This window comes from Papio anubis, chromosome 4, assembly GCF_008728515.1.
Source record: "Papio anubis isolate 15944 chromosome 4, Panubis1.0, whole genome shotgun sequence".
Classification (NCBI taxonomy): domain Eukaryota; kingdom Metazoa; phylum Chordata; class Mammalia; order Primates; family Cercopithecidae; genus Papio; species Papio anubis.
Genome location: NC_044979.1, coordinates 27,470,685 through 27,488,831, shown reverse-complemented (window position 1 = coordinate 27,488,831; position 18,147 = coordinate 27,470,685). Strand labels below are relative to the sequence as shown.

Here is an 18,147-nt window from a genome sequence, read left to right as displayed (position 1 = left end):
TGTCTGAGCAAAACAGTCAGCTACAGAAACCCAACTCCACCACTCCTTTATTATTTCCCAAATTATTATCTGGTGGTTTCATTCATTTTGCCTGAAAACTTTCTAATATTACAGACACCTATCCTTAACAGCCAGCCAAACAATCCTAAGTTTGTGAGCCAATCACCAATATGGCTTAGTATTTGCTTTATTTTCAGTGCTAATAAACTAGATCTAGTGCTGGAACCCATAATGGGTGCAAAGACAGACTCAGTAACTGTGTACTAAAATAATTGATGATTAAGTCATCTTCCTATCAGATGAGTCTGATTCAACTCCCCTAACGGCAGAGTTACCGCAAAGTAATACAGACAGGCCAGGCGTCCCAGCACTTTGGGAGGCCAAGGCGGGCAGATCACTTGAGGTCAGGGGTTCGAGACCATCCTGGTCAACATAGTGAAACCCCATCTCCAAAAATTAGCCAGGTGTGGTGGCAGATGCCTGTAATCCCAGCTACTAGGGGAGCTGAGGCAGGAGAATCGCTTGAACCCAGGAGGTGGAGGTTGCAACGAGCCAAGATCGCACCACTGCACTCCAGCCTATGAGACAGAGCGAGACTCAGTCTCAAAAAAAAAAAAGAAATACAAACAAAACATCAAAGCAAACAAAAAAACACAGTCTATTTTTGTGGATAAAAAAAAAAAGTTCTGTGTCTGCCATGTTGTTTCTTGTTTGCCTCTGGCAATGTCATCCAGTGACATACAATCTGAGTGATTGCTTCCAATATAGGTACTCCCCAAGCCCTACCTCTAACACTGGACATCAGCAAAGCCAGAACCCCCTGGGTCCATAAAGCACCTCTGCTCATCTGTGTGTGTTGTCAGTGTTCAGAGAGGACTCACTATGCTCTGGGGAGTCTTCTAAACCCTTTACAACCATTATCTCGTAGGCCTCCAGCCATCCTTATGACATAAGTACTATTATACATATCCTGGTGTTGACATGCACTAGACATACAGCCTCGGAAGGTTTAGGAGAGATTGAGTAGCTTTTTCCAAGGCTATACATCTCATACATTGCAACACCAGGATCCGAACCAGCTTGGGTCTGACTGCAGAACCCCAGTTCTCAACCATTAAATGATGGTACATCGCCTCCACCCCCATTACATGAGAAAACTTAAGAATAAACTCTGCCTGATTTATCTTTGTATCCTCCAAAAGCATGTAATGCACTTGTATTTAGTATGTGTCAACAGTTATCTGTTGACTAAATATATTCTGAGTGAGAAAGTTAACTGAGGTGCTGCCTTTTATCAAAGAATAATTCCTGCTCCAATTTAAACTAGAGAAGACAAAACCTAACGGCAGTGGAGACAATGAAGACAAAAACCAGGGATAAATTGGAGTCATGTAACCCCTATACCTCAGACTTATCCCAGTTTTTAGGATTCCAGCTACATTACAGGACATGCACCTACTACTACTGTCATATCTTTAGTTCTATTGACTATTCTGGGCTTCCTCCCAAAATGAATGAATAAACTCCAAGTCTTTGCCCCTCCTGGACCTACTTAAGTGGGCCAAATCCAGCCATTTTCCAAGAGATGCCAATTAGAGAATAACTTTATGTAAGGACAGAATACTGTGTAAAATAGGGTATCTTTCTGCCAGTCCCCACTAGTAGGTTTCACACTTGGGTTTTGTCACCCTATCTTAATTGAACACATAGTTTTCTCCTGTAAAGACATCATATTTTGCTTTCTCTTATCTGCTAATGAGAATCTCCTACTTGGTACTCTGCAGTGAATAACAGACTTGAGTTTGTTCAAAAACACCAAAAAATTTACTGCTATGAAAAACAAAAAAATTACTGCTGTGTATCCTGGGAATTCAAATGCTAGCCATCTGGACTAAATTTTACACATAAAAATCTCACAGTATTCAATTATCATGGTAGGTTTAAAGCAGGGGTACCCAATCTTTTGGCTTCCTGGGACCATACTGGAAGAAAAATTGTCTTGGGCCATACATAAAATATACTAACACTAATGATAGTGATTAGCTAACAACAACAACAAATAATCATACAAAAAAAAAAAACCTCATGTTTTAAAACAGTTTACTAATTTGTGTTGGGCCGCATTCAAAGCTGTCCAGGGCCACATGTGGCCTGCAGGCCGCAGGTTGGACAAGCTTGGTTTAAAGTATCAAAAGGCATCTCCCAAGACTTCCATGATTTATTTTCTTTTCCCTCTGGCTAGCAATTCCTTGGAGTCAGTCCTTTTTGTTAGGCTGGTCTACCTCCACTCTTAGACTCAGGCTGAGCACTCTCTCAAGCCCCAAAGTAAAAAGAGAAAGTGCTTTTCCATCTGGGTCTGAGATCTAGCCCTGTCAGGTCAAAAGTTTTCTCCTCAGCTGCTGGACTCACCACTTCACCACTCAGGCTTCCCCCTTCCAGAGGCTTCCCTCTCTGTCTTAGTCCATTTTCTGTTGCTTAGAGCAGAACACCTGAAACTGGATAACTTATAAAGAAATGAAATTTATTTCTTACAGTTTTGGATACTGGGAAGTCCAAGGTTGAGAGACAGTACCTGGTGAGAGCCTTCTTGCTGGTGGTGACTCTGCAGACTCCGAGGCAGTGCAGGGTATCACATGGTGAGGGGGCTGAGTGTCACTCTCTCTTCCTCTTCTTACAAAACCACAAGCCCCACTCCCATGACAACCCATTAATCCACTAACCCATTAATCCATTAATCCATGAGTGGGTAAATCAATTCATGAGGGCAAAGCCCTCATGATCCAATCACCTCTTAAAGACTCTACCTCTCAATACTGCCACACTGGGGATTAAATGTGAACGTGAGTTTTGGAAGGGACGAATATTCCAATCACCGCACTCTCCCTGAGCATGTTCTCAGCCTCACTCCTGTCCTGTTTAGCATGGATTCTTATCCCTTGCTGAAAGTCAGTTTTCTTCTACAGCTCTGCCCAGCATCACCCACTCATCTGACTCAGCAAGAGTCACACAAATTGCATATTTTAAAAAGATCCTTTGCTGTATCTTGAGCATTCATCTTCCCTTTACATTTGAATAAAGCAATAATGCATGGACTTCTGATTACAGTTTAAGCTCCTTGACGCTAGGTAGGCAAATGACCCCTTTCGTCCATGACTTTTAGGATCAGAAATGTTTCACCACAGACATGGATTACACAGTTGCCTTTAAATTATGCAGTCTGAGCGAGACAATAGCTTTAAAATAAAGCAGAAGATATTTTATGGTTTCTAATCACCTATATACCAAAACACTTAAATGAACCACTGATGGGGGCTGTCACATTTTTAATTCTGTCAATCTCCAAGGAAAAAGAAAAAAGAAAATGGAGAGAAAACAATTATCCACCCTCGAAGATCTGGTATTATTTGCCTGAGGGAAGATTTTAGGATGTTTTAGAGTCCCTCTGATTTATTAGTCTTTGTTTTCATCATTACATTAGAATGTAATCTGATCCACTCTTATGGTCCCACAGAACCATGATCCTTTCTTTCCAAAACATCCACTACAAGACCAGACCTGGCTTTTGGTACTCTTCCTTCTTTAAACTCATTCCAAAAACAGGCTTCAGAGAATGACTTTCTAACGTCAACATAAACTTCAGACTTTGGGTCTCTCTCACAATTGGTCACAGAGTGCAGATGAAACTCAGAGTCAGTGGTGCTCTCAAAGCCAAACACTGAACAAAGATGCAGAGATAAGCCCAGTCTTCAAACAACACACAAGCCCATTGGCTTACTTCCGTGAAGGGCCCAAGTTACAGAAACGCCTGTTCTGTACATGGCTTTGATTACTTTCTCAGGATCATCTGCTCAAACAGTGATATGTCAGTCACTGCTAAGATCTTTAAAGAAAAACATCTTTCACTGGCACAGGATAGAGCATTCAAGAATTCAAAGAAACATTTGTAGATTAAAAAAAAAAAAAAAAAACCTTCAGCATGGCAAATCTCAACCTGTGGCTTTTGGCTTCAAATACTATGGTCAGATTACTTGCATAATACTTTGTTTTTGTGAGATCCTCAAAAATAAGTGGTTAAATATTTTTCATTTTAAAAAGTTTCTTCCTTTTCTATTTGTGATTAGAATAGAAACTGCAAGTTTAGTTTTAAAAAAGTATTTTCCTTCAGAAATCTAACCTACAAATCAACTTAGTTCTGTAAATGACCTCAGACAAATATTAAGTTGGACAAACACATCAAACAACATTCAACAAATAACTATGTTAACTGAATTAATTAGTTACACAATTAATTCTCTACTTTTGGCAAATGCTTGATTCTGTTCTTAAAAGGTTAAATACAAAATAAGAGCGGTTTAATGTCATGAGGAGCCTTGTGTATTTGCTGAACACCAGGAAAACCTTAAAAAGCACAACTTCATTAAATTCAAAGCAAAGAGATTTGACTCCTTTAGAGTCATATAATTAGAGAAAGGACCACAGGGAGAACCGAAGGGTCCTAAAAAGAGCATGGCCTTGGGTATTGGGAGGATCAGGATTTGAATCCTGGCTCAGTTATTTGCCAGCTGTGTGGCCTTGCACAAGCTACGTAAGTCTCTGAAAATCAGTTTATTCAGCTGTAAAATGAGAGAAATAATGTCACCGCACAGAATTGTTATGGAGGTTCAATGAGTTAGACGAAGTACTTGGAATTGGCATGGCGCCTGACACATGCTCAACAGGATGTCTGTGATCGACGTGAATTCCCTTCTTCTAATTCCCTTCCCTGTGTAAAACTGATGTGGCATATTGTAGGACTTTGTAATGGTTGTAAATAGTTGTTTCTTGGAAAAAAAAAAAAGCTATATTCAAATTATATTTTTAAAATGCTGAAGGAAATCCTGACATGTTACAACACGGATGAACTTTGAATATGTTGCGCTGAAACAGGCCGGTCACGAAAGGACAAATATTGCATGATTCCTCTTGTATGAGGTTCCCAGAGTAGTCAAATTCATAAAGACAGAAAGTAGGATGGTGGTTGTCAGTGGATGGAAGAGAGGGAAATGGCGAGTTGTTTAATGGGTACAGAGTTTCAATCACGGGAAGTGAAAAAGTTCTGGAGATGCACGGTGGTAATGGTCGTACAACAATGTGAATGTACTTAATGCCAAAAAAACTACTCAAGAATGATTAAATGGTAAAGTTTATGTTATGTATATTTAACACCCGCCACGCATGCGCACACACACACACTGAAAAGTGCTTGGTAATTTTTAAAATCTTATAACAAATTCTTTTGGAAAAGTTTGGTTGTTGTTTTTGTTTGTTTGAGACAGGGTTTCACTCTGTTGCCCTGGCTGGTCAAATCCAATGGCTTCGTATTCCTGCTCATCTCAACTTGACCTCTTGGTAGCTATGTCTCCTTTTGGAACAGTTCTTAAATGGCTCTTTTCCTGAGTGTGCTCTTTAAATGTTGGAGTGTCCCAGAGTCCTCTGCGTGACCCTCTCTCGTTTTGCTCAGCAAGCTCTCCTTATATAATCTCACCCATTTACACACGTGTGAATATGTTTCCGTCTGCTGGTTCTCTCCATCTGGGTGCCCCACTATAAAATGTCCGGAACCAAACTCGGTGCTTCCTTTCTATTCTCCCATTCAATGGCTATAGCTTAAAAAACTCTTCCTTCTCTATTCTTCCATCCCTCCCACAACTGTTATCTGTAGCTCCGGTATGTCACGCAAATTCCACCTTCCAAAATCATATGCAACTTTGTCTTCTCCACCACATCGCTGCTATCAAGGCCTAATCCAGGCCCTTCACCGCACTCAGGTGGACTTTGCAGGAGTCTCCCAACTTGTCTATTCTCTTTAGTCTTCCCCTTCCAGTCCATCTTCCACACTGCTGCCAGGCATTTTCTAAAACGTGAATCTCCGCCATTCCTCTAATTTTAAAACTTCCAGTGGTTCCCCACAGTCAACGGGGTGAAGGCCAGTCATTCAGCATTACACACATGGCCCTCTCCAATCTCATTTCCTGCTCCTTTCCCACTCCCAATGCCCCTGAACCTTAAGCTCCATTACAACTTCTCAAGAAAATGACAATTTCCACCTCTACAGTGTGGTACATGCTGCTTCTGAAACATGCTCCTTGTTCTTCTCCATTTGGTGAGCAACTGCACGCTCTTAAGGACTCAACTCAAACGCCAATCTTCCCAGACCAACCCCCAGAGTGCAAATTAATTTAAGTGCCCAGAGCAGTTTGTGCAGGAGGTTGCAACGCTTAGCACACAGCACTGCATTTATCTGTTTCTTGCTTCCAAGCCATCCCATAAATCTTCTCTGTGGAGCACCACAGGACCAGGAGACCTGCCTCACTCAGTTTGCAGTCACCCCTAGATGCTTCATGGCTTGTGTGGTCTACCTCTCTAGTCACACGTCTCCCAATCCTTAATGCTCAGGGACTCCACTGCCACACTGATGGACCACCATGGTCCAAGCACGTCTACTACAAGGCTTGGGGAAATCTTTCATTTGTTCAGTCAACTCACATTTATTCCATGTGGAGCTACACGGATGAAACTTGGCTCCTCCCTCAGAGAAGCGAAAACAAACAAACAGACAAAAATAACACAGGTTGTAGAAACCTACATACAGTGATTCCCAGGACATTCTGGAGACAGAGGAGCACACATAGGAGGACAATGTGCCCAGCAACTGTGGGGCCCTGGAAATGGAAGGGACGCTTGGTGGAAGCTTCTAGGACCCACAAGGTCTGAAGGGAGACTCAGAGAACTCAGAGGGAAAGAGGAGGGGATAGGATGAGTGGGAAACAGGAAATGGAAAATATATCAATTAACCAGATTAACTTTCTGTCAATTGCTCAAGTACAAGGAGTAAAAGCCATGATAGAATCTCCAAATATATCCAGATCTTTTTATTTTTTAAATTGACACAGGGTGTCTCTCTGTCACCTAGACTATAGCTAGTGGCATCATCATAGCTCAGCCTCGACCTCCCGGGCCCAACCAATCCTCCTAAGTAGCTGGGACCACAGGTGTGTGTCACCACACCCAGCTAATTTTTGTATTTTTTGTAGAGATGGGGTTTCACCATGTTGACCAGGCTGGTCTCGAACTCCCGGGCTCAAGCAATTCACCTGCTCTCAGCCTCCCAAAGTGCTGGGATTACAGGGGTAAGCCACCGCATCTAGCCCTAGATCTTTAACTGTAAAAGTAAACAACACAGTCAGTGATCTCCGGAGACATATACATTCTCACTCCCTTTTTTTCCTGTCTCCCTCTCTCACACCCACAGACACACAGAAAAAGCTTAATGTCTATGTAATGAATACCTAATGGCAGTACTGACACAGTCAGAGCCTCTGCCCCCTCCAGTCACTTACGATCTGTGCCATCCACAGTGAAGGCACCAGGTGTCCCTCCCTTCTGCTATTCCTTCTCAACATCCCCTGGCCCTTTTGTCTCTTCTATGCTCACCTCCCACGCACACTGCAAAATGAGGCTACATCATCAGAGGCCGCCCTATTTATTCAAAGATGATGTTACTGAGAACAATCCTATCCTTTTGTGCTAAAATGAACTTATCAACAATAGTTTTTCTTTTTTCACAGCATAAAGACTACTCCTAATTTGGAACCATAGTTATTAATGCTATTGTAATTTAGTTTAAGTCTTAAATGGACCCAACATTTCTTCTTCAAAGGAAAATAGCCCTATCAGAAAAAATAACAATAATATAATCATCATCACACCATGTTACAGAGAAAACTCACATTTAATTTCTGGGTTTGTCAGTGTTTTACTACACCATCTTTGGTCGACTTAATCTCATATCCCTACACAAATCTGTGTTATGTCACATAAAGACATTTTTAAATTATTTTCATGTTTTTGCTCCATCTTATTGATAATTATTTCACTAATTTGAAAACAGATTAAATCTATGTACAGATACAGAACATAAAATAATACTAAATAAGGCCGGGTGTGGTGGCTCATGCCTGTAATCCCAGCACTTTGGGAGGCTGAGGTGAGAGGATCACTTGAGGCCAGGGATTCAAGACCAGCCCGGGCAACACAGCAAGACCCCATCTCTACAAAAAATTAAAATTAAAATTCAAAAACCAAGACTCTTTCAATTTAGTATTCACATTTGCCGGTTGCAATTTTAATTATATTTTTTATATATTAATTGCATCCCTGCAAGTTCAGTTAACAAAGTATATGAATCATAGAATCATGCTTGAAGTTGGGAGGTAAGGGAGAAGAAAAATAGATCTTTGTCTTGGATCATGATCTGAAATGCTTACCGACCAGGGAGAAGGGAAAGGAAGGGAAATGAATGGGGCTGGGGAGAGCACACATGAGGATAGTTAAAAGCGATATGTAAAGTAAAAAAATAATAAAGTCAGTTGATTTCACATGCAATTAAAAGAGTCCCTGAAAATGAGTGAGGTAAAATCCTCCTCCATTGCCCTCAATCCAAGAGCTAAGTGGAAGTGCCATTCCAGGGAGTCTTGGGGGTACTATCGGGAGGCAGAAAGACATAAGATCTCAAAATCTGAGTCGTGAATGGTATACCAGCCCCTCATCCTCCCACCTCAAGCACTTTGTAAAAAGTTAATCATCGAATTAAATGTTATAATCCAATTTCCAAAATTGCTCTACTCCACTTAAACTGCTGTCACCTATAATAACCTTGCAGGCAAATGCATTCTTTTCAAACATCATTCTCTGCGAATTCTGCAACATCTGAAGCTCTTGATCACTCTGCTTTTTTCCATCCTGCAGGAACCCAATTGGCTCTTCTTTCTCTCTAATCCAACAGACCCAGCTCCCCTTCCTGATCACATCCCAAACCATGGCTTTCCCCAAAGTCACTGCCCTGATTTTCTCTACATAGTCAGTCATTGAAAACTCAACCATCACAGGGGAAGGGATTCTGCTGTCTCCCTTCCATGTGTCCTACCTCTGCCCTCTCACTGCTCCCAACTAAATTCATCACTTGACTGCTAGATCGCATCACTACGATCCACCTCCTGTTTCTCCCTTTCTTCCATTCATCTTTGACATTACTCCAGATTAATCTTTCTCTGGATCCCAGACTTTTTTCTTTTTCAAAATTATACCATCACTCCTCTTTAGGATAGTGTGGTGGTTGTAAAATCTGTTCCCAGATTCTCTGACACACCTCTTTTTAAAAGGTGAAACCTAGCTCCCCTTCCCTTGAATGTGGGCAGAATTTACTGGCTTGTGTCTGAGGAAGAGAACACGGTGAGAGTGATGGGGGATGATTTCCAACGCGTGGTCAAAAAGGGCATTGAAGCTTCTGTCTTGTTTTCTTGAATCGCTCTATCTGGGGAGTGCAGCTGCCATGTCATAAGGACACTCAATCCTGTGAAGAGTTCCACAAAGGGGAGGAACTGAGCCCTCCCACCAACAACCAGCACCAACTTGCCAGCCATGTGAGTGCACCATCTTGGAAGAGGATCCTCCAGCCCCAATAAAGCCTTAAGATGACTGAAGACTGGCTAACATCTATTTAAAATTTATTATTATTTTTTTAATAGAGATAGGGTCTCATTATGTTGTCCAAGCTGTCTCAAACTCGTAGGCTCAAGCAATCCTCCTGCCTCAGCCTCCCAAAGTGCTGGGACTAGAGGCATGAGCCTCCATGTCCAGCCCTGATTATCATCTTGACTTCACCACAAGAGACCCCAAGCCTGAATACTGTTAATCTGATCCCAAATCTCGGACATACAAAAATTGTTAGAGATAATAAATGTTGATTGATGTTTTAAGCCACTAAATTTGGGGATAATTTGTTACACTGCAATAGATTAGTAGTTCAGAAGGCCTCTGCTGCCAGTGTGACAAATCCAAATGCTTTCTTTGGGCACTCAAGTTGTCCAATAACTGCCCTTACTCTATCTTTGAGTACAGAAACATCATCTGGGCCAGTTATATCACTGACCTCACACGACATGGTGAAACTCTGCCTCTACTTTAGTCTATGCCATTGTCACACGAAATGTCCTTTTTGGTCCTCTCCACTAAACTAAATTCAACACTTTCTTCTAGGCTCAATTCAAGGAATTGAATTGAATACCCACACAGGAATTTTTTTTATATTTTTTAATGTACATAAACATATCTGATTTCCAAAACTATGTTTTAGTTATTTAAGATAGAAATTATGACTTCTGCTACCCTCACATTCCCCCATACTAACAGATACACAGACATAACTTACCATGGATCCACTTTTTAAAATGAAATAGATCAACACGTACTGACCTGTTCAGCTGTATGTGATATATTAAGTGGAAACAAAGCAAGCTGCACAAAGAAAACTGAGTACTTAAGAATAAATTTTAAAATAAATGTATTAAACACATCTGAGGAAAACTTTAAAGCATTATTAAGACACAAACGAAGAGTTTAACAAATAGACATCTCTTATATTCAGATAGAACAAGTTAACATAAAATGTCAGTTCATCATAAATTAATTTAGAAATTTAATGTAATCCTCATAAATAAACCAAGTTTTTTAAATGAAGATATACAACTGATACTAAGCCTCATACTGAAAAATAAATAGGCAGTAACAGCCAGGAAAACACTCACACACTAGAGGGAAGGATGAGTTCTTCCGGACGTTAAATTATAGTCTAAAGCCTCCATGATGAAAAGTGTCTGACACATGAATAGACAGAAAAACCAACAGAGTAATACAGAAAGTTCAAAAACAGACCCAAGTGCAGATGAAGTTTCAGTACTGTATATGATAAAGGTGGCATCTAAAATCACCAAGGCAAAAACTATTTAATAAATGATGTTTGATATGGTTTGGCTGTGTCCCCACCCAAATCGCATCTTGAATTATAGTTCCCATAATCCCCACGTGTCATGAAAAGGACCCAGTAAGGAGGTAATTTAATCATGGGGGTGGTTACCCTCATACAGTTCGTGTGATAGTGAGTTCTCATGAGATCTGATGGTTTTATAAGGGGCTGTTCTCCCTTTTGTCTGGCACATCTCCATGATGCTGTCATGTGAAGAAGGGCATGTTTGCTTCCTCTTCTGCCATGATTGTAAGTTTCCTGAGGCCTCCCCAGCCATGCTGAACTGTGAGTCAATTAAACATCTTTTCTTTATAAATTACCCAGTCAAGGGTATGTCTTCATAGCAGCGTGAAAATGGATTAACACAATGTTAAAATAATTGGCTAGCCACTGGAAAACCTCATACCATATACTAAAATAAACTCCAAATGAATCAGGGATCTAAATGTAAAGCAATGAAGCCATACTACCACGAGAAGGGGGAAAAAAGGTGAATTCTCTCATCTCGATGCAGGAAAAGGTTTGTTACCTACAACTCAAAATTGGGAAGACCGAAAGATTGATCGATTTGACTACATACTTTTTTAAAATTTCTATATGGTCAAAAACACTCTATTGTAAACAAAAGGCAACAGATAAAATAAGAGAAAATATTTGCATCATATCACAGATAAAGGAGTAATAACCATAATATATAAAGAACTCTGAAAGACAAAAACAACAGAAAAATGGGCAAAGGACATGGGAAAATACATACACTCACATATACTTATACACACACACACACACACACACACACATATCCCTTAGACATATTAAAAGATGTTCAATTCCACTTATAGTGGAAAAAATACAAATTTAAATTACATCAAGATGCTATTTCTCAACTATCAAATTGGCAAAAATTTAAAAAAAAAAAAAAAGTCACTCTTGGCCAGGCTATGGAGAAGCAGACACTCTCATACAGAGTTTCTCAGAGAACTGGCTGATTCTAGGGCTGAGGCAGAGAAGGTATGCAATGAGAAACATTCTACATGCACAAGAAAGAACATGTTCAAAGAACGAAGGAGATGTGTCAAAAGACACAGGAGGCGGCTTGAAGAAACTCCTACTGGCCAAATCTGGGATAATTTCAGCATCAAAATACGTAATAACAACAAATTAAGACTAATATCAGAATCCATGAATATGCACTGAAATAAATAAATGAGATTGAAGAGAGAGCTCTTTTTGGGGGAAGAAAGTCAACTATAAATAAATGAAGAAATGATGGACTTTTCAAAATCGCCATTAGGCAGCCATCATAAGAATAAATGATGCACACAAGCATCAATAGATTTTAAAAGCCTAGGGTTAAACGTGTGAGGAGTAACAGGACATTAACGAAATCTAAAAATATCATTCCATAACACAATTATTATTGGAAATAAAGGAAACAGTAACTTTCCGAGAAAAACGAGAAACCAGAAAATCTAACAGAAACCTGACCTTAACCAGGGGATCTAAGTTAATATCACCAGTGGTGAGACAAACAGACATCACGTGCCTCTGAATAAGATGTACTGAGAAGAACACAGCATCCCTCATGTAGTATTTCTACGGAAAACACAAAACCTGAATACAGGCACGAGGAAGCAACAAACAAACCACTGTTGAAAGACACTATGTAATATTGCCAAGTACTCTCCGAAAACGTCAAAGTCACAAAACACAGAAAGACTGAGAAGCTGTTCCAGGTTAACCAAATGTAACATATGATCTGGTAATTTCTTACTATAAAGATATTTTGGGGATAACAGAATCTGAATAAGGTCTACAGTCAGATAATATTATAGTATCAGTGTTAATATCCCAATTTTATTTATTTATTTATTTATTTAGAGACCGAGTTTTGCTCTTGTTGCCCAGGCTGGAGTGCAATGGCACGATCTCAGCCCACTGCAACCTCCGCCTCCCAGACTAAAGCAGTTCTCCTGCCTCAGCCTCCCCAGTAGCTGGGATTACAGGTGCGTGCCACCACGTCCAGCTAATTTTTGTATTTTTAAGTAGAGATGGGGTTTCACCACGTTGGCCAGGCTAGTCATGAACTCCTGACCTCAGGTGATCCACCCGTCTCGGCTTCCCAAAGTGCTGTGATTACAGGCATGAGCCACCGTGCCCGGCCTATTTATTTATTTTTTGAGACAGAGTCTTGCAATTCTCCTGTCTCAGCAATTCTCCTGTCTCAGCCTCTCGAATGAGTAGCTGGGATCACAGGTGCACGCCAACGCATCCAGCTAATTTTTGTATTTTAGTAGAGATGGGGTTTTGCCATGTTGCCAAGGCTGGTCTTGAACTCCTAACCTCAGATGATCTGCCCACCTCGGCCTCCCAAAGTGCTAGGATTTCAGGCATGAGCCACCGCACCTGGCCAATATCCTGATTTTTGAAAAAACATTCAACAAGAAGGGGAAAAAAAAATTAAATTGCATTTACATGCTATTGTCTAAAAATGAGATATACATACATATATATCTTTAATAATATGTGCAAATGTATAGAGATGACTTTTCTAAGCACAAAGTAAAGGTGAAAAGCATAATTGGTAATGGTGATAAACTATTTCTAAGTAAAGGGGTTGGGGTGTGTTTTGGCAGAGGCAGATAGGACTGATAGTAAAACAAAATTTTTACAGCCTAATTTTATAATTACCAAATGAGGGTGGTGATATTATGGAATGTTACTATCTTCTAGTGTTTTTCAATATTTTTAAGTGTGAAATAGTCATTTATGAAAAATATTGCTTTTATTCAGGACAGAACTTGAAATCAACTGAATTAACTTAACAACATTCATAAATGACCTTAATTCCATACTAATATTCTCATGTTAACATCAGCTGTTTGAGTAAATACAGGAACATAGAAATTATTTGTACCTCTTTATGTAATACAATAAAGAGAGAATACAATCTGTACAGACTGCGCACATTCTCCAAGAAACAAGTTTACAAGTGTTCGCAGCACTGTTCACAATGCAAAAATCATGAAACCCAAACATCAGTCAACAGGAGAATGGAGAAATCGGCATATTCATACTATGAAACTATGGCATAGTTTCATACAATGGAAAGCTAAACAGCAATGAAAATTAATCACCTAGAGCTACATGCATCGGCACTGTTAAAACATCAAAATCCTAATGTTTAGTGAAATAAGTACAGAAAAATATATCCAGTATGATTCTGCTACATAAAGATAAAAAACAAGCGAAACCAAACATTGTTCATAAATGTGTGGGTGTGTAACCATATATATATACACACACACACACACTATATATATATATATATATTTTTTTTTTTTTTTTTTGAGAGAGAGAGGGGGTCATTCCATCACCCAGATTGGAGTGCAGTGGCACAATGACAGCTCACTGCAGCCTCAACATCCAGGGTTCAAGCAATCCTCCCACTTCAGCCTCCCAAATAGCTAAGACTGCAGACATGCACCACTATGTCTAATTTTTTAATTTTGTAAAGATGGGGTCTCGCCAGGTTGCCCAGGCTAGTCTCAAACTCCTAGTCTCAAACAATCCTCCTGCCTCAGCCTCCCAAAGTGCTGGGATTACAGGTATGAGCCACCGCACCCAGCCTGGGCTCCATTTTTTTAGGCAGGATAGCCCCGGAAGGGAAAGAGTTCTCTGTCAAATCCTCATGGCTTCACAGACAGCTTGAAAGTATCCAGTTCTTTCCCATCTTATCTCTATGCTCACCAACAAAAGTTCTGATCCAAGTTTCATTCTTTCAAAAAGTCTACAGCTGGCTACAGCACATCTCCCACTGCCAACTAATACACTGGAGAATTCAATCTCATGTAAGCTTGCTTGGCTTGGATAGCTTTACTCAGTCTCACAATCTCCATCCACCCTAAATGAATTGATAAAATCAAATTTCTTCACCTGCAAAGTCACACCTGGGAATTCGGATCAAATGGTACAGAGTTCCTCTCTTCCTGAAGTCCTGCCTGACAGGAATGTAACTGCCACTGCTGAAATGTTAACTTTCCAGAAGCATCTATCAAGGGCAGACCATCTGTCTCCATTAACCACAAGATGCCTAATGGACACCGGGAGCAATTCAACACTCACTAATTAACAAACACTGGCCTTCAAGAGAAGAGGCTCTAAGTACCAATCGATAACTTCGTGTTAATCATTAACAAAATAGAAAATAAACTATGGCTGAGTTAACTCCGAAATTAATTTTAACATTTCATGCAACATCTCAAAACAGAGAAAAAGCAATTTTAAAGTGTAAATATCACAGAAGTTCATCATATAATTATATAAAAATTATCACACAAAATAATCAAACTGCTATCAAATAGACATAACTTACTAATAACAGATTTATAGCATTTACCCAATAAGGCTTTCTTTTAACCTTCACATAATCTTCAGTAAAATCTAAGAAGCTGTCTTTTAAAAAATATCAGGCATTAGAAACATGATTTTTTTAATTGAAAAAATAGGCAGACATTATTTCTAAATGTTTTCTCTTAGCAACTTTTTTAACACACCATCTTTTGTCCTCAAAAAATGGTATGAATAGGCCAAGCATGGTAGCTCACTCCTGTAATCCCAGCACTTTGGGAGACCAAGACGGGCAGGTAACATTTGAGGTCAAGAGTTTGAGACCAGCCTGGCCAACATGGTGAAACTCCATCTCTACTATTACAAAAATAAAAAAATTAGCTGGGCAAGGTGGTGCACGCCTGTAATCCCAGCTACTCTGGAGGCTGAGGCACGAGAATCACTTGAATCTGGAAGATAGAGGCTGCAGTGAGCCGAGACTGTACCACTGCACTCCAGCCTGGGCAACAGAGCAAGACCCCATCTCAAAAAATAGTATGAATATATCAACAAGGCAAACTCTAAATCCCAGTCATCATCTTCTGCACTTCTACTACACCTTCCTTTGTGCTTTCCCTTGTGAAATTCCATTACTTCCTGGATATCAGACTCCCATCAAGCCCCTACTCTCCCTACTAGCAGCTCCTGAAAAAATAACTTCTTACACCATGAGTATCTCAGTCTATTAAAAAGTGGCACAAATAGCAAATTTCCCTTTGTTATGGACTGAAGGCTTGTGTCTCCCCAGAATTCATATGTTGAAACCCTACTCCCCGATGATAGGATTAGGAGGTAGGGTCTTTAGGAGATAATTAGCGTTAGATGAGGTCATGAGGATAGAGACCTTAGGAATGAGACTGGTGTCCTCATAAGGGTCCAGAGAGCTTGCTGCTTCTCTCCACCATGTGAAGACCCAGGGAGAAGGTGCCATCTATGAACCAGCAAGCTGACTCTCACCAGATACTGAATCTGCCAGCACCTTGATCTTGGATTTCCCAGCGTCCAGAGCTGTGAGAAATAAATGTCTGTTGTTTATAAACCAACCAGTCGACAACAGTTTGTTACAATAGCTCTAATGGACTAAAACACCCTTCAAAACTGAAATAATAAAATTTTTCTCCATTGTCTGTGCCTCACGTCTCATTCTCCAAATCTTTTTAGGCTGTAAAGAGAAGTATGCTCCTACATGTTACAGAGCTAATAATGGTAACAACAAAAGCCTATGCGTGCTTCTTTACCATTTATTTCTGAATAAGTAATATTCACATAGTTCAAAATGCAAAATAGAACATAAAAGGTAAAAAAGGAGTATTCAGAGAAAAGTCCACCTGTCCCCCAGATACCTAATGTCTTATCTCAAAAGCATGGAATATTATGGTTCTTTTTCTATCCTTCCAGAAATATTATATCTATATACATGCAAATGTTTATAAACTCTCTTTTTTCACATTCTTCTACGCCTTGTTCTTACTCAGGATTTCATTGTACAGCAGATCAGAATACAATGAGCTTCCTCTTTCTATTTTATGGCTACATATGACTCTTCAAATATGTGTAAACCAGTTTCTGTGGTTCTAGCCTCACCACACCAATTTATTCAATATACGTGGTCCCAGACAAGTCTGACATTTTTTTAAGAAAAATAAACACTCTTTCATGTTTAAATATTTTTTATATGTTAAGCCAGGTTATTGCATCAATACTAGACTTTGTGGGTGTGACAACAGTTTGGCAGGTATATATAGAAAACAGTCCTCCTTAGCATGTATTTAGAGGTGAAATGTCATGATGTCTGCAACTTACATTCAAACGATGAGGCAAAATAATACAAATATGCGTGGTTACCACCTATGGTTCAAAATACACACACCTGGAACAAGCCAGCAAGCACAGCAAAATGTTAACTAGTGAATACAGACGGAGGGTATACAGGTGCTCACAGTACTATTTTTTTAAGTGTGAAATTTTCAAAATATTATAAAAAGCTAGGGAAAAAGCCTGTATTATTTCCATGGGGTCTCCCTCATTCGCCACTGTGAAAGAAAAATAAAATCTCAGGACCCCAAACTCACTATGCCAGAGGGAAAGTTAAGCCTGGAAACTGAATCACGAAAAAACTGCCTTACTTTTGTTCCCAAACAGCTGTAATTTCACATGCTTACTTTATCTTACGTAAAATGTAGATTTACTGAGCACAAGACGAATGCATAATCGACTTTTTCCCCCCACTCCTTTCTTTTCACATGTAAAAATGTAGATTCACTGAGCAGTACTAATCAGAGCCTCCCAAGAATGTAACCACTTGCCTCATTGCCTACCCACTCTCCTTTTTTTTTCCTTCCCCTCCTGCTTTCTCTTTCCACTTTAAATATTGAAGTTCCCAAATTCCTCTTCGGAAAAAGCACAAGACACAGATCCTACTGTGACTTGTGTTTCTTTTTCGGGGGCGCGTCCTCAACCTTGGCAAAATAAACCTCTAAACTGATTGAGATCTGCCTCTGCCACTGTTTGGTTTACACTTTAAAACATACAGTGGTTCTTTCCCAGCTCCCAAGCCTATGTCCTAACCTAGCCCAACCACTTCCCTTGCATTCTCCCAAAAGAAAATTAAAATGAGTTCTTTTTAGCTATTCTTTACTACTGGTCCTTCAAATTGCTCAGATTCCATGGCTCCCTGGAGTCTTCCCCTACCGTTGTCCCTTCTCCCTTCTCACCTAGAGCACTCTCTGCGCGTACTCCTTCACTGCACTTCACCATTTCATGGCCTAAGTATTGGGAACTCAGCTAGAAAGTAAGCACCTACAGCAAAAAGCCCTAGATGAATAATTCTTTTGTAATTCCCACAGCACCTAACTCATGCCATGCACATAACAGGTATTTAAAAAGTGTTCACTGAAAGAATGGTTTGTTGTTTT

At 39.9% G+C, this 18,147-nt stretch overlaps 1 long non-coding RNA gene across 5 annotated transcripts in view; it reads right to left on the bottom strand.

Moving 5' to 3' along the window:
* The window catches only part of LOC103883247, a 167,351-nt gene that overhangs the window by 130,830 nt on the left and 18,374 nt on the right, over positions 1–18,147 (bottom strand). For 2 of the 5 annotated variants that reach the window (XR_004183426.1, XR_001901212.3), the window contains one exon: positions 16,077–16,240. The exons of the other annotated variants lie outside the window; for them this stretch is intronic. This is a non-coding gene — a long non-coding RNA (uncharacterized LOC103883247). The remainder of the gene's footprint in view (positions 1–16,076; positions 16,241–18,147) is intronic. 5 annotated transcript variants of the gene reach the window in all.